At 37.7% G+C, this 24432-nt stretch overlaps 1 protein-coding gene across 20 annotated transcripts in view; it reads right to left on the bottom strand.

Annotated features, from left to right (window-relative positions):
- The window catches only part of FHIT (fragile histidine triad diadenosine triphosphatase), a 1386045-nt gene that overhangs the window by 361128 nt on the left and 1000485 nt on the right, over nt 1-24432 (bottom strand). The gene's annotated exons all lie outside the window — the stretch shown is intronic.

Raw genomic sequence — 24432 nt, 5'->3', positions numbered from 1 at the left:
GGTAAGTTTTCATTTAATTTTTACCACTGAGTGGCTGTGTAGCTTTTAGAAAGTTACTTCTTGAATCCATCATCAACCATGTAGTGTCCATTAAATGCCAACTCTGCACTAGAATCTACTTGATAGAAAGCTATCCTGTACTCAATGTCCTTATTTGGTGCCTTGGTTGTGATTATCTTTGAAATGACCTTAATCATTCCAAATGACTATAAATGACTTTACATCAAGAGTAGGAAAAGACTGATTTAAACACATAATGTGAAAGTCTTGAAGGAAGCATCAGTCAAATTGCATTTTTTACAACAATCAATTGGCTTCTGGAAGAGAGGGAAAGTGAGAGAGGAGAGGGATGCACCTTTATCATTGAGAAGTGCAGTATAATCCATAGTGATATTAAAAGAACAATCACTGAGTGATTAAGGATGAAAAATAATAAATAAATCAAGATTCAATTAATGACCTTCAAGAATGTGAGATCAGAAAGAGAAACAGAGACCTTTCTAGACATTCTTGTAGGCTAGATCAAATTCTACTTTTTCTACCGATAATGAAACCCAGAGACATGAGCCATGTCATCAAAATTGAGTTCAAATTGAGCCTCTCTGTCACCAAGAATCCATTCAATTTAGTTGCCAGAGAAATAAAACCTCCTTTTCAAAAAGAAGAGTGATATTCTCTTTGGAAACAGCTCAAGCATCCATTGACTAATGAATGGATAGGGAAGAGCGGTATATACATGTAATGGAATATTTTTTTTTATTTTATTTTATTTATTTTTTATTTTTTTTTTTTATGATAGTCACAGAGAGAGAGAGAGAGAGAGAGAGAGGCAGAGACACAGGCAGAGGGAGAAGCAGGCTCCATGCACCGGGAGCCTGATGTGGGATTCGATCCCGGATCTCCAGGATCGCGCCCTGGGCCAAAGGCAGGCGCCAAACTGCTACGCCACCCAGGGATCCCACATGTAATGGAATATTACTCAGTCATAAAAAAGAATGAAATCTTGCCATTTGCCATGACATGAGTGGAGCTAGAATATCATGCTATGTGAAATAAGTCAGTCAGAGAAAGACAAATACCATATGGTTTAACTCATAGGTAGACTTTAAGAAACAAAACAAATGATTGCGGAGGGGCAGCAAACCCAGAAACAGACTCCTAACTATAGAGAACAAACTAATGGTTACCAGGTTGGGGAGGAATGGGTTAAATAGGTGATGGGGATTAAGGAGTGCACCTGATGAGCACTGGGTATTGTAGAAAGTGTTGAATCACTACTGTATATCTGGAACTAATACGACCCAGTATGTTAACTAAATGGAATTTAAATAAAAACTTAAAAAAAAAATAAAATAAACTCTACCAGCGTTAGGCAGCTAAATCCAAAATCAAAGAGGGTTGTTTAATTTCCCCTCTTGAAGTTCTTACTGTCTTAGTGCATTTTAAAATAAAATAAAAATCCAACAATAAAACAGCTCAATTAAGCTTAATTTGTGTGCTTCAACATCTGGCTGGGTGACTGCTCCCGTAGTTCACACTTGTACAGCAAAGTACTTTTTAATTAAGACCACTCATTCTGTTTCCTCTGTACCAGACAATGATGAGGTTGTTGTTTGGGTACAAAACTCTCCAGGAAAAGGCTTAATGTAACAAATGATTTTTTTTCTTTAAGTGCCAGGCAAACATTGGTTCAGAGTATATTGACCTACCTTGAAGCTGATCCCAACTTTATTTTAGAGATTCTAGGATTTTATTGTTACCTGATAGAGCTCAGAAACAATGCACACAGGTGTGCAGGCACACATACACAAAATCCCTCGATAATCTTGCATATAAGCAATATAGCTTTTGTGTGCTACCCCAACATGAAACAAAATATGCTATGCATTACAAACAGGAAAACACTCTTATTTCTTGGGATTGAGATATTTGAGGTTTCTCTACTTTGCTGGGACTTATATTTAAAATGCAGAGGACCAGACCTCAGGTGACCTTTTATGCCTGCTTTAGTGATCAGACCAGAAACAGAGAAGAATATGAAACTACAAAGCTGTGCTTTCTACTCAGCTAATGGTACCTATAAAGAAACATCTCTTAATTAGCCTTACCCTGAGCTAACTTCCTCTGATCTGCCATGTATAATTAAATATGTTAGCAAGACAGAAATGTGAGATACAGCAGCTTTCACACCCAAATTTTCAACTCCAAATTTATAAAAAGATAAATGTGGATTTTTTTTTAGTTGAAAGCCCATCTTGAAGTATTTTATTTTCACTCTGAAAACTTTCAACATTATGTTAAAAGAAGAAAAAGAAAATGGGTGGTAAAATTAGTAGTAGGGCTGAATTTTCAGAGAAAGGAACTCTAAATCAAACTGATAGAATCTCAGGTGCCCAGCCTGCGGCCCCTCAGAAGACAAAGATTTCCCAAATAGTCTATTCTGCCCAAGGCTTGTGGTACCCACCCCACTGGTCTTTCACTTCTAAGGATGAGTCTGAAAGCCATGATGTTGATACAATACAAGGCAGGAAACATCCAGCACGTGGGTGCTAAGGAACGCTGAAGGTGGCTTCCAGCCTTAGCCATAGGGTGCCTTTTTATGGCTAAATTAAATGAAATTATTTTTAAGCCCTCTTAATTTGGCACTCTTTGGAAACGTGAAACTGCCTAGAGAAAAATTGCTCTTTATATAATGAAGTGAAGCAGTTTGGGAATATAGGCCTCTCCTATATTTATGCCTAAATATAACTAAGATGTATGAGTGATAATTCACATTGGGTTTATAATATGTGAATATATGCTTTGAAAAAAAACTCATATCTTACATGCATTTGAAAATAAACCTAGATAATATTTATAAACCTAGCAAGGGGTTTATTTGATTAAACACATTTTGACCTTTAAAAGTCTTAATACTTCTTTTTTTCTTACACGAAGGATTCTGTTGTGGTGGTTGAATCAATTTACACATCCAGAGCATATAACACAGATAGAACTACACAGTAAACTATCTTGTTATAGATAGGTTTTCTTACAGATAAAAATACAGATATATAATTCATACTCTTATCAGAATAACCTACCAAGAAAGAGATTAAAACAGACTCCATATATGCAGATAGCTTTTCAATATCATCTCTTATAAATATCAGAAAGGTTTTCCTCTGTGTTGGCACTATAAGTTTCCTTTAAAAAGCCAGTAGTGGGATCCCTGGGTGGCTCAGTGGCTTAGTGCCTGCCTTTGCCCCAGGGCATGATCCTGGAGTCGTGGGATCGAGTCCCACATCAGGCTCCCTGCATGGAGCCTGCTTCTCCCTCTGCCTGTGTCTCTGCCTCTCTCCCTCTCTGTGTCTTTCATGAATAAAAAAATAAAATCTTTTAAAAATAAAAATAAAATAATAAAATAAAATAAAAATAAAAATAAAAAGGCAGTAGCTATTTCATTAGGCACATTAACCTCAATTGTTTCATTAAAACACACACATGTGCATGCAGATGTATGCACGTGCGCACACACATTATTCTGGGGAAGTTTTGAGAGGCCATTTCTAGTAGACAAAAGCTCTTCAAGAATTTCCCCAAAATTTCACCTACACATATATGCTAGTTTGAGTACTATGCCCTCAATTTAACCTTGAGCAAGTCCCTCTGAGTTGACCAGACAGACCAGCAGTTTAGACTCTGTGCTCGCATAAACAACCGTGTGAGGACTACTGAAAACTAGTTCAGAGTTACCTTCACAGCTGGTTCTCAGCAACTTAACCCAGAAGTCAGTAAAGTAATGCAGTTCCATCAAAGGGGCTGTGGTCCAGTTTTCATGTTCATCTGTTCTGTTTTTATTTTCTGCCTCTCCAATGCTTACCACCTGTCCTACTGTCCTGGTCCTATTTTGCTGGAATTCTAAGTGTGGACCGCTGGCTGGATGCAAAGGAACTATCTACCACCATGGACCTGATTCTTCCCTCTTCCTCACCAGGGCCCACAGCACCTCTGGCCCAAAGGATCTTGCTAAAATGCGCTGGGCCTCTCTTTTCTTGTTCCTCAAGCCTGCCCTGGCTTCCTCTCATTTTTTAAGCTTTGTCTTTTGGCGGCTCATGGATTTGTATGCTCTCATCCTCGACCTAGAAATGTGCCCCTTCCTTCAAGGTAACTGGCACTGGTCTGCAGGGTACACTTGCAAGCTTCTGAGCTCCAAAAGCCTTACAGGGTGTTAATTCTGTCCTAGATGCAGTACAGGAGAGGGAGGAGAGGGGAAAAGAGAGATTAAAATGTCAGAACAGAAATGCTGTTTCAGCCAGGATGTTTCTTCTCCCACACCTCCTATATTAAAATGGGCCTGATTTTCTAAATTCAGCAGAAGAGCCTGAGAAGAAATATTAGCTTTTCAGTTAATATCATTCACACAAGGAATTTGTCAGAAGAGTCTGCATTTGAACTTTTCATGTCATCTCACACATCTCAGGGGGTATTAAGCTCTATAAAATACAATTTCAAAAGTGAAATAATTCTCCATTTTGACTCTGTGAGTCTTAGGGAATGTAAAAAAAAACCACAAAAAAAAAAAACAAAAATAAATAACAACAACCTCTGGCTTATTCCTAAGAGAGAATAAATAGAGTAAGTAGAGATATTTCTTGGTCAAATAACTAGAAGGATTACAACCCTTAGGGTTCCTGTTCCAAAGCCCTCCAAATCCCAGCAGGTCTGGCAAAGCAGAACAGAGAAGGGGCTGGATATACATTACAGGAAAAACAGAAGCAAGTGGTTAATGGTTTTCTTAAATGCTGCAGAAAATGGCTTGCGTGTAAATAAATACAGTAGTACAGAGCAGAACAAGGAAAAAAGTGAAAATGGAACCCAAGGGATCAGGAGGCCCTGTTCTCAGCTAGCCTGTCAGCATTTGCAAAAACCCGACCTGTGAGTCAAGCTCTTCCTCACAGCCTGGTTTTTCCCCTTCTACTCAATTGGCTATTTCTGTAGCCAGAAATAAACTCATGACATATTTACTGTTCTCCTCACCATCCTTTTCTTTAAATAAGGTAAGAATTACCCAGAGTGGCCTTTTACGCTTATTACTTTGATGGCTGCTTTCTGAAAAATACAGGGAATGTTAAAGGACTTTTGTTTTAAAGTCTCTGATCATATACTTAATGACTCACACAACTCATAGTCCAAAAATTGGCCATTGCAATGTTACCGGTTTTCTAGGAAATGGAAAACCTGTGTCCCAAGGACAATCTTCTTGACTTTTATATTCCCAATGTCCTCTCTTGTGATTTGAGGGGGGTAGGGCGACCTCCATAGAACCATGATAAAAGTCTGTGGTTGAATAGATTTGGAAAACCCTGTGTTAAACATCTGACTTTTCTGAGCATGTAACATACAAAAAGGCAGTGTGGATCTCTAAGTGGGGAAGACAAGCAGAGGAAGTCACAAACATCCAACTCTAGTATCTTTGCAAGATACTGGAGTATCTTGCACAGTTCTTCCTTGAAACATGAAGATTAACTGAATAATCACTACAGTCCCTTCCAGCTTTGTATAAAATTTCTGTTACCTTTTCATTAGGACCAAAGGACTCAAAGGAATGATGGAGGAAATAAAACGGTCTTCTTCCAAAGAGAATCCAAAGATCACTAGACAGACACTATTATTAGTGTTTCAGTGTTGTAAAGAAGGTATGATTTGGAGCCAAGCTGACTTGACTTCAAATCCTGTTTCTGCCTTTCATTAGCTGTGTGTCCTTAGAAAAATGACTTAATCTCTCTGAGTCTCATGTTCTTCTTCTGTAAAATAGTAATAATACTAATACTACTAACAGTACTAATATTACTTCATAAGGATGTCTGAAATAAATTAAGATAGCAATCACCAGGCCTTACATATAATATAGTTATTTCATTTCAGTTGTTCATTTATTTATTTCAATAACACTGCGGCTGAGACCTGGTCATGATCATTTGATTAAGGAAGAAAGCTTGACATCAAAATCACTCAAAATTTCTTTCCACTTTAGGATTCTATGAATGGCTTTGAGATTTGTTGATCTGGCCTGTCTACATTTCTTTAACCAAAATCTTGTGTGTTCTGTGTACGTTGTTATATCGTAGTCTACCTAATTCCCCCCAAGCTTTACTTTGTCTGCCCCATAGGACAGTCACCAAAGCCTAGGAATCTTAAAATGATGTGAGCTGAAAGTAATTAATATGTCCATGTTGTCAGAGGTAAGCTATGCGGCACATCAATTATACTGAAGAGCAGTCTGCTATGCCAAAAAGAAAAAAAAAAGTATAAATTGTTTCTCAACCAAAGAATGCCACTGAATATTGATTTTTCCAGTCTTTTAAAGAGTCTGTGTTTAGAATTTAGATCAGTGTTAGAACAATTCATTTACAAATGCATGTAAATAAGGTTAAAGGCCTAACTTAAATCTGTAATAAGTAGATGTATGGAGAGTAGTTAAAGTTAAAAATGGCCTTCTGATAAGATGAACACAGGCTCTTTAACCAAAGATGCAGTTAGCATGCAGTAATAAAAGTTGGTGGTGACATCCTTCTAAATGTGGGTATGTATAACACATTCCCACTGTTAGAGAGCCCCACGAGAGATGGTGCCAACCCAAGAAAATGAGTTGTCTCTTAGCAATGGGATCAACTGTTTCTTTAGGGCTATCATTCCTTTAATGGGCATTTGCCAAGTATCTCTCGTTTATATTACATTTTACGTTAATAAAGTATGTTTGGAGTTCTGTAAGTAGTTGTCCTTTAGATACTTCTAAATTCAGTGCTTTTGTTGAAAAAGAAAAGAACATTGATTTTTAAAGAGACCAAAATGCTATCAAATTCACTAAAGAAGTTAAAAAGTGGTCCCTATCTCAACTCTGTCTCTAGATTAGCTCTTGACCTACCTTATTTTTGTTTCTATAGACCCAACCTTTCTGTTCAGGTTTAAACTAGTAGAGTCAAAAGCCACTCCTTGTGTCCCAGCCTCAACATTCAAAAGATATCTGAAATTAAACATCCCCAACTCTGCACCTGATTCCCCAAGATCTTTCAGGTCTATTCCTTCTCATCTCTGTTGTCAGAATCCCTTAAAATTACTTCCAGTTTTAAGAAACAAAACTCCAACTAAAACTGACTTGAATAATAAGGGAAATCATCATCTCACATAAGAATATTATAAGTGGCTCCATAAAGTCATCTAATATGGGGTTAGTTCTTTCTCTTCGCTCTACAGAAGCATCAATATACCAGCTGGATTCAAGTCCAAGAGCTAGAATACACTCCAGATATTTTAAGCAGGGTTAATTTTAAACAGGGACATTGGTGGTTTAGAAATGAGTGGAAGGGCTGAAGGAACAGGCTATAGGCTATGTCTACAGCAAAACTCCCAGAACAGTATCCCACTTACCAAAGGGAAAGTTACAAGGAGTGTCCCACTCAATATCCCACTGAGGCCACTTCTGAGCCCTAATGCAACCAAGAACCTGCTTCAGGACACGCAGAAAAGTGAGAAAGGCGTATTTGTAGCTGTTGTCTGGAGCTCAGAAAGCTAGATCAGAGAGCTGTCACCATTGTGCCTGCCATTCCGATCATTCTTTAAAACTCAGAAAGCTTGAGAATGGACAGAGGAACATGCCTGCGGGGAATCCCCACATCTCCAAAGCTGTTCTTGCCGGCAGATGCAGAAAGAGTGGTGCTGGAAAATGGCCTCCACCTCCCTTTCACCTGCCAAATAGCACATGAATACACACAACTGGAGGAACCCTTTTTCTAAGCCCAACTCGGCTAAAAGAGAATCTGAGAATTGTTGCTGTTCATTTCCTTACCATTTTAACTTGAAAGGAAATAGAATGGAAACTATTTAAAGTCATCTAGAGTATACAGGAAAATGAGCTCCTGAAGTGAGTCCCCATGAAAGAGCATGATGGATGTCAGCAGCAGTTTGGGCTGAGCCTCTAATGCAGTCCAACAGCATAGACACAACAGTTACTTCCTGAGTCATGGTGCATAGGCCCTCCCTTCAGTCTTTTTCGGCTGATTTAGGCCACTTGTTCACTCCTGGTCCCGTACCAGAGACCAGGCGATGCTATAGCCTGGTAGGCTTCATGGGACATTGCAGGAGAGTCAACCAGTGTTCCCTATAAGTCTCTGCTTACATATCATCAAATGAAAGAGATCTTTCCTAAAAACCTGTCTACAGTAGCCTCTCCTCATGAATGTTGTATTCCCTACCCCACTAATAAACCTTCATGTCACTTACCATACTCTGAAATTATCTTACCCACTTAATTCTTTGCTTGTATATTATCTCTTTTCCCTAAGGATATAAGCTCCATGAAGGTAAAGATCTTGTCTCTCCCTTTCACTTCTGTAACCCCATTACCTATAACAGTGTGAGATATATACCAGTTAATTGACTAAATTGATGAATGTGTATGTATATGGGCTATCACTCATGTACTATAGAAATATATTATCACTATAGCTTTTATATTCTTCTCAGGTCAGTTTAGCACTTAAGTTAAAAGAGGATAAAAAAGCAAAAGCTGTTCAATTTGTGTGTGACTTATACAATTAATCTATTAACTGGGCTAGTCTTTTGGGATTCAGAGTTTGGTCCTATTATGTGCCAATTGTAATATCCTACTATGCGCTATTCATAAACCAGTGTCCTTAGCCTAATGAGCTCTAATGACACATGAAGATTAACAGTACAATACTATAGCTGTTATGGATGGCAGCACGTCAGTTCCTTAAAAAATTTAAAATAGGATTACCAAAAAAATAGGATTACCATATGATCCAGAAATTCCACTTCTGGTTATATACCCAAAAGAATTAGGAGGGTCTTGAAAAGATGTGCACAAATACCTTAATAGCAGCATAATTCACAACAGTCAAAAGGTAGAAGGAACCCTAGTGTTCCCTGACAGACAAATGGATAAACCAAACATAGTATATACACACAATGGACTATTATCTAAACTTGTAAGGAGAGGAAATTCTGACACATGCTACATGAACCTTGGGAATCTTATATTTTATTTATTTGACACAGAGAGAGCACACACGTAGGGGAAGGGGTAGAGAAAGAGGGAGAAGCAGTCTCCCCACTGAGGAGGAACCCTAAAGTGGGGCTCCATCCCAGGACCTGACCTAAGCTGAAAGCAGACACTTAACTGATTGAGCCACCCAGGTGCTCCAAACCTTGAGGATCTTATACTAGGCAAAATAAGCCAGTCACAAAAAGACTGTATGGTTCCACTTGTATAAGGTACCTAGCATGATCCAATTCATTTAAGACAGAAATTAGAAGGACAGTTGCCAGATAGTAGGGAAGGAGGAAAGGAGAGCTGTTGTTCAATGAGCATAGAATTTCAATCTTACAAGAAGGAAAGAGTTCTGGAGACTGGCTGCACAATAGTGAAAATATATTTAACACTACCAAAATATATACTTAAAAATCATTAGGAGCCCCTGAGTGGCTCAGTTGGTTAAGTGTCCAACTTGGTTTAGGCTCGGGTCATGATCTCATGGGTCCTGGCATCCAGCCCTGTCTGTTCACACTGAGCGGGAAGCCTGCTTAAGGTTCTCTCTTTCTCTCTCTCTCTCTGCTCCTCATCCCCAATTAAAAAAAAAAAATCATTAAGATGTCAAATTTCAGATTATGTATATTTTACCACAATAAAAAAATCAGAGTTAAAAACAAGGTAGTATGAGCCAAGCACATTTTATGTAAATCACTTAATCTTTATAATTATATAAGATAAACACTGTGAATATCCCTATTTTTAAAATTCCATCACAGAAAAGTAAAATTAGCTTGATCAAGGTTACAGGGCAGGACTGGGGCCAGAATTTAACTCCAAAAATCATTCCCTTAAGTAGCACATGTACACACTAAAAAGCAATAGTGTTCTGCTCTCTAAGGTGAACACATTCATACATATCAAAGTTGCTTCTATGTTAAGCAAGAAGATAAGAAATCTTGCACTTGGACTAAACTTATTTAAAAAGTAAAACTTCTTCAAAATAAATAAGGAAAGAAAAAAATAAATAATGAAAGTTAACTGTAACAGCTGAGAGCACATAATCTAAAAATATTTAGGTCAAGGGACAGAAGAGAAAGGCCAGAAAGAGATCACAGTGTAGAATGCATCATCTAACAAAGGTGGCAGTGCAAACCCCTGGAAGAAAAAAAAACGAGCAACAGACAATGGTAGAAGCGATTAACAAATTACTTACAGGAAATAAGTTAAATCTCTTCCTCCTGTCACGTATTAAAATAAATCACATTCACTAATGAACTAAGAGCAGAAAACGGAGCCAGAAGATAATTAGAAGAAAATAGGGCTACATATCTGGATGAGAATAGACTTTCAAGGATGAAGACATTAAAATAAAATGACAAAGAAAAACATGACTACAGAAAATTAAAACCTTTAGTTCCCCAAAACCATTATAAACAAGATGGAGTGAAAAAACAATATGGGGAAAATGTATTTGACAAATGTAGTGGAGACTAATAGCTAATATCTTTAGATAAAGAGCTATTATAAATCGATAAGATGCAAACACTTCATTAGGAAACTCAACTGAAACCATGAATAGCTCACATCTAGAAAATATACATGGATAAGTACAATATGAAAAACATTCAACTTCACTACATTCAATCAACTGCAATTTTAAACAATGAAAGAGCATTTTTATCAAGAAAAAGGCATTTTTTTCTATGACAGTATTCAAAGGCTATAAGGAAGAGGGCACACATATACACTAAGGGCAAATCAGTATATATATGTCAAACTATACACTCTCTTCTAGAAATTGATGCCAAGATTATCACCAGAGATCTAAAGATTAGTTGTAAGAAATTTATTTTTTTTAAAAGAGAAAGAATAGCTAATTAAGTTCTGATTGTCAATGGCTAATATTTGAAAGCCATTAAGACATCAGTTGTTTTTTTTTTTTAAGATTTTATTTATTCATGAGAAACAGAGAGAGGCAGAGACATAGGCAGAGGGAAAAGCAGGCTCCCCCTGGGGAGCCCGATACAGCACTCCTTCCCAGGACCCCGGGATCATAACCTGAGCCAAAGGCAGATGCTCAACCACTGAGCTACCCAGGCATCCCAAGACATCAGGTTTTCAAAGGGTACTCAATAATATGGAAAAAAAAAAATGTTGAAATAGTGAAGTGAAAAAAAATAAAACACAAAAAACACAAAATGTGTAAATATGTATGTATATATATGTTTTTTAACATACAAAAGACCCATATATTTGCATTTAGCTATAAGCAAAGAAAAGCATTAGAAGGAAATTCACATTCATGTTAATAATGGTTATACCTAAGAAATAGAATGTTGGTTTTATTTTTCTGTATTTTTCAAATATTCTCTAATACATTAGAACTATGATTAGAAAACATTCAATTATATTGTAAATATTCACTTATTAGATGTATTAATCTGGTTAACATTTATTGTTGACCATTGTATTGTGCTAAGGGACTATCACAGAAAAAATAAAAGTAGCAATAGATAACAAAAATAGCTCCTGATAAATGGACTACTCTGGGAAAAGAGGCCTATGTCAGTGTGAGGTTTGTAATGTAAGTGAAGTAAAATCTGAAACACAACGGCAGGGGAACTGATATTGTAGGTGAAAGCCAGGAAAGCTTCTCAGAAAAGGTGGCTTATATGCTTTATATGAAAAAGACTAGAGGCCCATCTGGTGGAACAGTGGGAGAAGGTTCTCTCAACAGTTGGCTTCACCACTTAAGACTGGAGGAGCCCCAGCCTCCAATAAAAATCATAAAGTCCATCTTCAGTGCCTCCCTCTTCTTGCTTCTCCACCATTTACACAGCTCCCTTCTTTCTCATCCTCATTCACTATATACCTAAGAGATAGATAATCCTAGAGCTTTTTGGAACCCCCTGTGGACTGCCATTACTCCAGAAGAGAGTCCTCTTAATTAGGGTCCAAGGATTCACTCTTCCTCAGTATTTATAATTTTACACTTAGTCTACCTATGTTCTAGGGGTGAAATAAAAGGTATCCCCAATCTTAAAGTAACTTCAAGTACCAGGCAAGTATGTTAGGGAAGTTTAGCTGAGAAAATAGATCAGAGCAACCAAAATCATACCATGTGGCAAATGACTGTTCATCTATTTGAAAATCTTTTGCTGTTACAGGCAATTTTGATATGCTGGCTATTTTTCAGAAATAAGAAATAATGAAGGGATACAACTACACTTAGCATCTATTTTTTAAACACTGACTAACTGCTAGTAATCACTCTCCAGGAAATAAGTTGCAATTGAAAAGTGTTGTGAAAATATTGCACAAAATGCACCATGGGTTAAAAAAAAATGAAGATTTAAATACAAGAAATAATCTCTGTTAAATATGTCTTCTAGAGAGATCCACCATGTCCCAATCCTTAAATTAGAAAGTCAGCAGAAAGATGAACTGAATCCCAGATGTTAATTGCACAGGCTTACTGGATTAGAACTACAGATAATTAATTGCTCAATTTTAATATGCATTGGACTAAATGGATGATAAGATTTTCAGCTGGTTTTGAGGTCCAGAAGGGAAAGATTATTTCCTTACAGGCTTGGGAGCCCTAGGAGCCAAAGACATTTAAAATGTCTGTATTTAGTGAGTAAGAAGTTAGGTAAACAGAAGAGGTTAGGGAATGGGGTAAACTTGCACAGAGTACAGAAATTCAACTTCAAATTGCATTTTTCTATTTGAAATTTAGAATATAATTCTGTATGAGAAAGGAGGTTTTATTTTTTTTAATTGCAGCTTCAATGATTATCATTCCTGTCCCATAATGTCAACATTAAATCCAGACTGATCCAAAGTCCATTACTTCCTATTTGAAAAAAAAAAAAAAAAGACACTGTTTATCGCCTAGATAATTAAATTTTTTATGTCCCTAAGAATTCAAGAGCATGCTACGGTTAATTGGGAAAATTCTGAATTATGTCTCAGTTGTGCCCCTCCTTTTATTTTTTTTTTTATCAGACTTGTAACAAAGCAAATGATGAAGAACCAACAATTTGCCAATGCTGAGTGTCCAGAAAAAAATATGTGGAGAGAATTCACACAAGCAGATACCATTAAAAAGCTGGCTGCAAAGGTAGATGATGAAGGTTGAGAAGGTGCAAGACAGTTCAGACAACTGCTGTGCAGAAAAAAGCCCCCTATCCAGCATAACATATGGGCTGCTTAAACAGAAGGAAAACTAGCACCCTGATAACCCTGGCGTACTAGGATGGTTGCCTGCTGCACAACTTGGATATCAACTCTCCTTGTACATCAGAATCATCTGTGGAGCTCGTTAAAAAAGATGGAATTCTGGGCTCCATTCCCCTAAAATCTGATTTAAGAGGTAAAAGTGAGACACAGGATATTCCATTATATCTTTGAACAAATGGCACAGCGAAAGCCCAGCTAGGTTTGATAATTTATTTTGAGTTTTTAATTTAATTAAAAAATGAAATATAGGTAGCATTCTGATGATCATTCATTTTATCTGAATGATTGGATATGCTCAAGGATGAATGACATTAATAGAGGTATGATAATATCAAGGATTGCCTATAGGGTGTTTTTTCAAGGCACTTTAGAATCATTGGTCTCCCTCAGAGGTGAAGAGACTTTTCCAAGGTCATACTGAATTAACATACAAAAAGAAGTAAAAATTGAATTCTCATATTAGAAAGTGTTTATAATTGTCCAATAAGCTATAAGTTAGTAAACATGAATATTGCCATATTTCTTAAATTTTAAGATGCCTATTCATTCATTTTTAACATAAGTAAATAGAGATGCATCTCATGATTAAGTGCTTAGAAATGGTGGCATTTCTTTTATCTAAAATATAAAAACAATGGTGTTCTTACAACCAACAGTATCACAGAATCAAGGACATATGGGGTGTGTGTGTAACACACACATGTATGTGTAACACGTAACATTTCTCTGAAACAAGGCTTTCTATTAATTAGTTCTGTGTGTGTGTGGCTTACTGTCAGTTCTCAGTTAAGGAAATCAAGACTCCTCTAGGATTTTGATGGAATCTTGTCTCACATTTAGATCTTTCATCCATTTTGAGTTTATCTTGGTGTATGGTGAAAGAGAGTGGTCTAGTTTCATTCTTCTGCATGTGGATGTCCAATTTTCCCAGCACCATTTATTGAAGAGACTGTCTTTCTTCCAATGGATAGTCTTTCCTCCTTTATCGAATATTAGTTGCCCATAAAGTTCAGGGTCCACTTCTGGATTCTCTATTCTGTTCCACTGATCTATGTGTCTGTTTTTGTGCCAGTACCACACTGTCTTGATGACCACAGCTTTGTAGTACAACCTGAAATCTGGCATTGTGATGCCCCCAGATATGGTTTTCTTTTTTAAAATTCCCCTGGCTATTCGGGGTCTTTTCTGATTCCACACAAATCTTAAAATAATTTGTTCTAACTCTCTGAAGAAAGTCCATGGTATTTTGATAGGGATTGCATTAAACGTGTATATTGCCCTGGGTAGCATTGACATTTTCACAATATTAATTCTGCCAATCCATGAGCATGGAATATTTTTCCATCTATTTGTGTCTTCCTCAATTTCTTTCAGAAGTGTTCTGTAGTTTTGAGGGTATAGATCCTTTACATCTTTGGTTAGGTTTATTCCTAGGTATCTTATGCTTTTGGGTGCAATTGTAAATGGGATTGACTCCTTAATTTCTCTTTCTTCAGTCTCATTGTTAGTGTATAGAAATGCCACTGACTTCTGGGCATTGATTTTGTATCCTGCCACGCTACCGAATTGCTGTATGAGTTCTAGCAATCTTGGGGTGGAGACTTTTGGGTTTTCTATGTAGAGTATCATGTCATCGGCGAAGAGGGAGAGTTTGACTCCTTCTTTGCCAATTTGAATGCCTTTAATGTCTTTTTGTTGTCTGATTGCTGAGGCTAGGACTTCCAGTACTATGTTGAACAGCAGTGGTGAGAGTGGACATCCCTGTCTTGTTCCTGATCTTAGGGGAAAGGCTCCCAGTGCTTCCCCATTGAGAATGATATTTGCTGTGGGCTTTTCATAGATGGCTTTTAAGATGTCGAGGAATGTTCCCTCTATCCCTACACTCTGAAGAGTTTTGATCAGGAATGGATGCTGTATTTTGTCAAATGCTTTCTCTGCATCCAATGAGAGGATCATATGGTTCTTGGTTTTTCTCTTGCTGATATGATGAATCACAGGCAACACCCTTTTTGAACTCGGCCATAGTAACTTCTTGCAAGATACATCCACGAAGGCAAAAGAAACAAAAGCAAAAATGAACTATTGGGACTTCATCAAGATAAGAAGCTTTTGCACAGCAAAGGATACAGTCAACAAAACTCAAAGACAACCTACAGAATGGGAGAAGATATTTGCAAATGACATATCAGATAAAGGGCTAGTTTCCAAGATCTATAAAGAACTTCTTAAACTCAACACCAAAGAAACAAACAATCCAATCATGAAATGGGCAAAAGACATGAACAGAAATCTCACAGAGGAAGACATAGACATGGCCAACATGCACATGAGAAAATGCTCTGCATCACTTGCCATCAGGGAAATACAAATCAAAACCACAATGAGATACCACCTCACACCAGTGAGAATGGGGAAAATTAACAAGGCAGGAAACCACAAATGTTGGAGAGGATGTGGAGAAAAGGGAACCCTCATACACTGTTGGTGGGAATGTGAACTGGTGCAGCCACTCTGGAAAACTGTGTGGAGGTTCTTCAAATAGTTAAAAATATACCTGCCCTACGACCCAGCAATTGCACTGTTGGGGATTTACCCCAAAGATACAAATGCAATGAAACGCCGGGACACCTGCACCCCGATGTTTATAGCAGCAATGGCCACGATAGCCAAACTGTGGAAGGAGCCTCGGTGTCCAACGAAAGATGAATGGATAAAGAAGATGTGGTTTATGTATACAATGGAATATTACTCAGCCATTAGAAATGACAAATACCCACCATTTGCTTCAACGTGGATGGAACTGGAGGGTATCATGCTGAGTGAAGTAAGTCAGTCAGAGAAGGACAAACATTATATGTTCTCATTCATTTGGGGAATATAAATAATAGTGAAAGGGAATATAAGGGAAGGGGGAAGAAATGTGTGGGAAATATCAGAAAGGGAGACAGAACGTAAAGACTGCTAACTCTGGGAAACGAACTAGGGGTGGTGGACGGGGAGGAGGGCGGGGGGTGGGAGTGAATGGGTGACGGGCACTGGGGGTTATTCTGTATGTTAGTAAATTGAACACCAATAAAAAATAAATTAAAAAAAAAAAAAGGAAATCAAGACTCACCTAGGGTAGAAACTGGAAATAAACTCCTGGATCATACACATCTGCTACCACACGCAACCGCTCACTGAGTACTGATGACATTATTTCCACATTTTCAGACCTTTCCCACCTTTCTAACATTACTGCTTCAACTGTTCCCACTACTGCAACCTAATCCAAGATGCCACAGAGTGGCCACATTGACCCTGGTTAAACACATATTTGATCTTGTTACTTTCTTTTCAAAATCCCACTGTTCCCCAGCATTTGAGTCAAGTACCAAACCCTCCAAATGGTATCTAGGATCCTCTGAAATCTGTTCTTGTCCTTCCCTTCCAGTCTCTTAGTTGTCTGCTGCCTCCTCCTGATGCTGATCAGCCCAGTCACTATTTTTAGAACTTACAGCCTTTCTGCCACATTTCTATCAGTTGAAACTTAACGAGATCTAGCTCAACAGTCACAAATGACTAACAGACTCATGAAAAAAACAAAAAAAGCTCAACATCACTCGGCATCAGGGAAATATAAATAAAAAACCAGAATGAGATACCACTTCACACAGGTCAGAAAGGCTACAATTAACAAGTCAGGAAACAACAGATGTCAGCAAAGATCCAGAGAAAGGGGGACCTTCTTATACTGCTGCTGGGAATGCAAACTGATGCAACCGCTTTGGAAAATAAAATGGAGTTTCGTGAAAAGTTAAAAATAGAACTACCCTATGACCCAGCAATTATACTTCTAGGTGTTTATTCAAAGGTACAAATATAGTGATTCGAGGGGCACTGCATCCCAATGTTTATAGCAGTGATGCCCATAGAAGCCGAACTATGGAAAGAGCCCAGATGTCCATCAACAGATGAGTGGATAAAGAAGTGTGGCGTATATATACAATGGAATATTACTCAGCCACCAAAAAGAATGAAATCTTGCCATTTGCAGTGACATGGATGGAACTAGAGGGAATTAAACTAAGTGAAATAAGTCAGAGAAAGGCAAATACCATTTAAGAAATGAAACAGCTGAACATAAGAGAGGGAAGAAAAAATAAAATAAGATAAAAACAGAGAGGGAGGCAAAGCATAAGAGACTCTTCACTACAGGAAACAAATTGAGGGTTTCTGGAGGGGAGTTAGGTGGGCGGAAGGGATAACTGGGTGATGGGCATAAAGAGGGCACTTGATGTAATAAGCACTGGGGGTTACATGCAACTGATAAATCACTAAATTCTACCCCTGAAACTAATAATACACTGTATGCTAACTAAATTGAATTTAAATAAAAGCTTAAAAAGTCACATCATCCAAACGTTTCTAGTCCTCCCATCAAAATTAATTTCTCCCATTTTAGCATTCTAGTAGTGGGTAGGACCACTAGCATGTAACAGTCCAAAGCCCTGCCACATGTGTGCCTATCTGTCTATCCAAACAGATGATAAGCTTCCTGATAACAGAAACTGGGTCTTAATCATTTTAGTTTCCTCCCCAGGGTCAGCACAATACACTGCATGTTGTATGTATTTAGTAAGCACAAAATCTTTAACCAAGTCAGAACTGATCCTGAAGTCAGGTGGCCACAGGTTAAGGATACTATAAATAAAGCTTGAACTAAAATTCTTAGTTCCATGCTGGGCACCTGCAGATCTTTATTAGGTTCCACCAGGGATGGTATAATTTTAGATAATAGTATGCTGATGATGCACAATCTTCCTCCTCGTTCTTGGCTAAACCCAGGGATGCAATTTCCTATTTGATTAAGAGTATGACAGCAGTGAGAACTGGATTATAAAAATTTACTGTAGGGTTGAGAATGTAAGTCCAACTGTGGATCAAATGGGAGACATTCTAAATGGCATTTTTTAAAGGAAGTGTTTGAACAGCCTATTTCCAAATAGCTGGTATCAGCTTTAGCATTATGCCAAGTTTTGGTAACTATCTAATTTCAGGGCAAGTGCTCATTCCCTTGTCTGCAGGATCTAGAAAGAAGGTGGCAATTACTATCTGTTGTTCAGATGTCTGAGACTATCAATTCTTGTAATTATATCTCAACTAGGTGATTTTTACCATTTGTTTACATAGAGATATATAAGCTTTATAATATATCAGGCTTCACATAGCAGCTCCCAAATTCTGCCTTTAAATTTAAATGATGGGGGCAGCCCGGGAGGCTCAGCGGTTTAGCGCTGGCTTCAGTCCAGGACATGATCCTGGAGACCTGGGATCGAGTCCCATGTCGGGCTCCTTGGGTGGAGCCTGCGTCTCCCTCTGCCTGTGTCTCTGTCTGCCTCTGTGTGTGTGTGTCTCTCATGAATAAATAAATAAAATATTAAAAAAATAAATTTAAATTTTGAGTAATGATACATTTTAAACAAAGTTGCCTTCTCTTTGACATAGCAATATTCAAAGGCTTTCTACCAAAAATCCTAGAAGATCCCTTGGGGTTTCCTCTCTAGCTCACCTCAAGAAATCCTCAAAGGATATTAAAGAATCCTGAAATGTTTTGTGGCTTGCATTAATTTTTTTAACCATTGGTCATGTCTTCATTGCAATGACTCTCTTAAAAGTGTGAGCTCAGCGGGGATCCCTGGGTGCCTCAGCAGTTTAGCACCTGCCTTTGGCCCAGGGCATGATCCTGGAGTCTCGGGATCAAGTCCCACATCAGGCTCCCTGCACGGAGCCTGCTTCTCCCTCTGCCTGTGTCTCTCATGAATGAATGAATAAAATCTTTAAAAAAAAAAAAAAAAAGCCTAGGCAAATCAAAATAGTAGGTAATAATTTCTCTATGTATCTGAAAGTAGTAAGAAATCACATACACACACACACACAAGAAGAGTGAGCAATTCAAACTATCCCTATAATGGTTCACTAGCCTCAGCAACCACATTTGTAAGAAGGCAAGGGCCTTATGTTCAACATTAGGAGAAGTAATTATATGTTCTGTACTATGCTACTGAGTAAAATATGCAAATGTGAAGTACACATACTCACTATTATATATATACATGCAAATATAGTTTTGTAATTACAAAAATAGCAGTATGAGTCCTTGATCTCTACCTGGCACATTTCTAAGTACCTAAAATGCATTTTTGTTATATGCCCACAACATCTCTAAGGATAAATTTCATCTCCACTTTACAGTCTAGGAAATTGAGACCAAGGTCACATAGGAAAGAAAACAAGAACAGTCTAACTTGATAGCCTGCCATGTCATCCTCCATGTTAATCCATCCCCACTCTGCCAAGGGATTCATTAAATAGTGTGCATAAGAGAGTTCATTTCATGACTTCATTTTACCCGGGTAATTCCCATCCTGAGAAAAGAACACATTACCCCTGCACCTCATCTCTCCTGTCTGAGGCCACAGCACTATTTCTGAGTCCCAGCCCCAAAATAAAATACAACATGTGGCCCTGTGAGTTACATCTCCTCCCAAGTCTCTGCTTTTGAAAGTCTACAGTTCCAATTCTAGGAAGGGTGTCACGAAAAAATGTCCCCTTAAGTTAGGCTTTTCCCCCAAAGCCCAAGCCTTTCTTTCCACTTCTTAAAAGTCTATTTCTTAAAAGTCTAGTCAATTTTGGTATCTACAGTCAAAGCAGACATAATCATTTTTTAAAGACTTGGTTATATTTTACTATTTACTCAAGCCAAGAACATTTATCATGCCTGCTAAGTGTAAGCTGCTCTCCTGGGTATTATGAGAAACACAAGACAGAATGCCTAAAAGACCTTAGGTTCTGAGAGAAGGAATGACAGACATGCACAAAAATAAATAAATAAATAAATAAATAAATAAATAAATAAATAAAGCAAAAATAAATAATTTAAAAGCCTGCAGCTAAAAAATAAATTTAAAAAAATAAAAAAAATTAAAAAAGCACAGTTTAACGACCAGAGATAATAAAAGAGATGTTACATAGCAGCACATAACTGTCAACTGAATTGTGTTGCTAACTACTCTACAAGGTAGCATTCATTCCAAGCAGGAATCATTTGCTCCTCTCAGGGTGGGTACCTGGATTAGAGGTGTTATACATAAAGCACTCAACCTGTAAAAGCAACTCAGTAAATGATGATGATGATTTATAAGCATCATAAAGATATTATCTTAGTATTATAATATATTATATTAGTGTGATGTTGACCATTTACATATAAATTTTGCTCACAACCACCTTGTAAGATATGAGTCGATGATACAGGCCATCTGACTCAAAATAGGAATTTGAGGAAATGTCGAGCAAGTTTGTGTTGAATCCCTGCTCTCAAGGAACATCTGAGTTCATGAAATAGGCAGAGACCACAAAGATTGAGCAATAATTGTTTCATCAGGAATGCAGAATGGATTCAAGAAAAACACAAATGTCTCCAGACTTAACCAGACAGTTGAGATAAAAATCGAGGATTTAGGTTAAAAGATACTGCTAACAAGATCATAGGACAGGTTTAAATATCTAAGAGGCTGTTTTACAGTCAAAAGTGGCCTTGTCTGAAAAGATTCAATTTAGGACACAAAGGAAGGTGGGGACCCATATTTAACAGCCTGAGACAAGAGATGATAGGGTGGGACCTTTCCCAGAAATAGGGCTTCAGAGAAGTTACTGATTTGGAAGCTATTAAAAATCCACAGTGAAATCTTACAAAAAGAGAGAGACGACTTCTTATAATTTACACCAACAGAAAGCACTTAGGAAGGAAGAATAAATGTTAGTTAAACTTTAAAGATTAAATTACAAATTTACTCAACGGATTTAAACTTTCACTGCACAAGTAGCAATTTTAAGTCATAAGGGATCTGAAATGTTTCCAGAGTTTTAAAATCGACTATTTTACTATAGTGAAAAAAGATCTTCACTTTGTACATAGCAAATCCTCTGCCTTGTAATGGGCTGGTATAATTGCAGTTTCATTGAAATAATTTTACTGCTACCTTGCTAGTTTTCTGTTAATTATCATTTCAGAATAAGAAAAACTATTACTTTTAAAGCCTACATTAAAGAGGGCTTAAGCAAGCATAGAAAAGAAAGGCAGCATGGGAAAATATAAAAAGACACTATTAATATTAACAGTTATAGTTGGACACTTGTTCATTTAATAAATCTTTGCAATATTAGCAAGATGGATGAGGAGTAGTACAAATGAGAAGAACATGAGATAAGCGATCATTTGTTATCATTACTGAGATATAAAGTATGATTCAGTGTTTCATAATGGATGTTAAATTTGATTTAACATATGGTTGGCTCATTTGCTGAAAACTATCCTTAAAGATATAAACTCATTCTAAAGTCAAAGCCATTGTCTTAATAGCAGGCTTGGAATTATCTCTCCATAAAAGACTGAATAAACTCAGTAAACACAGGCTTGGGGAGAGGATGTGCAAAACCCATTTTCTGAAAAAACAAAAAAAACAAAACAAAACAAATGTGCCATATATCCAGACTCATTGAACATATTATAGAAAGTATTATTGCCTATGTTGAAAAAGTAAAGAATTAATGTATTTTTAATATCCATACAGATACAGTCTGTTGAAATATTCAAATGATCAGTAGAGAAACTGTTCTGATTCTAACTGTTCAAGGAGAAATCCTTCTTTGTCAACTTCATCTCTGTAATCATGTAAATTCCCACCTTAAACTCAGTGGATTAAGCCAATCATTGCAAGTACTGTTAAAACAATTTATACTTTATCCTTGCACTTTGGGAGGGATCTGACCTGAAATGAGATACACTTAGAAATTTTTGTGACATGAGTATACTCCTATCACCACACAAATTTGTCTGAGTTCTCAGTTCTATCAAGAGAAATACATAAAAACATTTGAACAATTTATCTATCTCCTGGAGACACAAGACTAGTTTGAAGACTAGAGGTCTTTAGCAGTCCCTGTGTTAATCCTGTGGGTGAAGGCTTACTTCACAAGCAGTCAGTATCAGTTCCAAAATCAAGTTTATTAATAAAATGTCTACCTTAAAAACAAAGCTTGAATCTTCTGTTAACTGATGATTGTTCATTTCCACATCTTTGGGTGCCTATTCCTATAATCCAACCTACACTCATCTGAAATAAGACACTGCTGGGCACCTCCATTATCGTGCCTTTGAAAATGATCTAGGTGTGAGGAGCAATACTCCACCTTGCTGCATGCATTAAATCAGTGTCTGTTGTTATGTTGCCTCTTGTCTGATCAAAGTGTCATTTAATTCACATTTAGCTCTCAGATGGACACCTACAAAAGAGAACTTCAGCCAAATAAGCCTGATGTACCCATCCTTAGTTTATACTCTCTACTGAGTATTACTCTTACTTGGCGTGGATTTATTTATCGACAACAGGAACCCCACATTTAACACCAAGTAGCCTTGTGCCACTGAATCAGTCACCACTACTTCCCTGGGCTTCATTTCCCTCATTTGTAAAATGAAGGCCTCAACTGACATCAGTGATTCATGAAAAAAGTATCCACTGCCACACTGGCTACATAATCAGCCCGAGTCCTTTGTCAATAGATTAGACCTAAGAATCTAGGGGCCAACCCAACAGATTTGACCTGAGAATTCAGGGGGCCCTGAAAATTCTGCATTTTAGTAAGTGTCCCAATGATTTGCATGGGTATGTCCTATGGAAATAATGGGATAGATATACCAGAAGAATCTACAATATTATGTATTGAATCCATTCAACCATTAGGTGAAAAAAGAAAAAAACATTCTGAGTCAGATCAATAATTCATTGTATATAGATATCTAGTAGCCCATCCAAAACACTGACCTCAAAAGGCCATGGAACCAGATTGGCCTGATAGAGATGAGGAGCCCAGTAGTCAGGGTTTAGAGTTCCCACTCAGCTCTCTGCCCAGCTCTGACTCTGGCCATGTCTGTTAACCTTTTGAAACTCAGGGCTCCTTCTCTATAAACTCAGTATAATAAATCCTACCTTAGAAGGAGATTGTCCAAGTTAAATAAAAAATACTCACATAAAGTACCTGTGACCCTGAGATCATGACCTGAGCCGAAATCTCAGAGTGTGGAATTAGGGTTAGATGCTGAACAGAGTGAGCCACCCAGGTACCCCTCCATTCTCCTACTTCTTGTCCTATCTGTGACCCAAAGGCTGACTTGCATGGACTACACTGACAGGCTTCTTGTCTTCTTGCTTTCCAGGCAATCTGGTCAGTGAGGATTCCAGCAGGAGATTGATGGAGAGAAAAAAGGGAGGTTAAGTCCCCATTCAGAGATCCACAGTTCTTCCCAAGGCAGGTTACTCTCCCCAATTTCCTCACATACTATGGTGCAGGATCATTCCTTCCTTTCATCTCTTTGGGCTTGGGTCTTGCCAGTCTCAGTGTTGCTCCTTCCAGCCTCTTGCATCACCCTGTGATTCCTCCATACACCCATCCACACTTTTCTAAGTAGAAACAGCCCCTTTCTAAAGAATCCTTTTGATGCTCATCCTCATTTGACTGTGCCGACTATTCTGGTTGAGAGTCAAATACAGGCAATGTGTTAGGAGCTTAGGAATAAGGTAATAAACAAAAAAGGTCATCATCTCTTGCCCTCATGGAGAGATAAAGAGGACCACTATGATAACAAAAATGACAAAAAAGAAAGTACCATTTATTGGACACATGCCACAGGCCAACCTACAGAAACTGCACTTCTGAAGCTGGTATATTATTACCTCTGTTTTGCAAATGAAAAAACAAACAAACAAACAAACAAGCAAACAAAATAGAAAGCTCAGAAATATAGAGCCCCAGAAATATTAAGCAACAGAACTTAGATTCAAGCCAAGGCCAACCCAATCCAGAGCACACTCTCTTATATACTGGGTAGTGCCAAATCTACTTTAGCAATATTCCTGTCAGATAGACCTTTCATGTGAGTATAAGAAATTCCCTCTCCCCATTCCAAATCTGGCCACGCACAGAAAGCCCTATGTGGAAATTAGGGAGAACTGAAATCTATCCTCTTATCACTTCCACACACCCATTTGCTTCTGAGTTCCCTCCTGTGTGACCTAACACATGATTCCAGAAAGATACACTCTTCCGTAACT

This window comes from Canis lupus, chromosome 19 (genome assembly GCF_048164855.1).
Source record: "Canis lupus baileyi chromosome 19, mCanLup2.hap1, whole genome shotgun sequence".
Lineage (NCBI taxonomy): Eukaryota > Metazoa > Chordata > Mammalia > Carnivora > Canidae > Canis > Canis lupus.
This window is presented reverse-complemented; position numbering and strand designations above follow the sequence as displayed.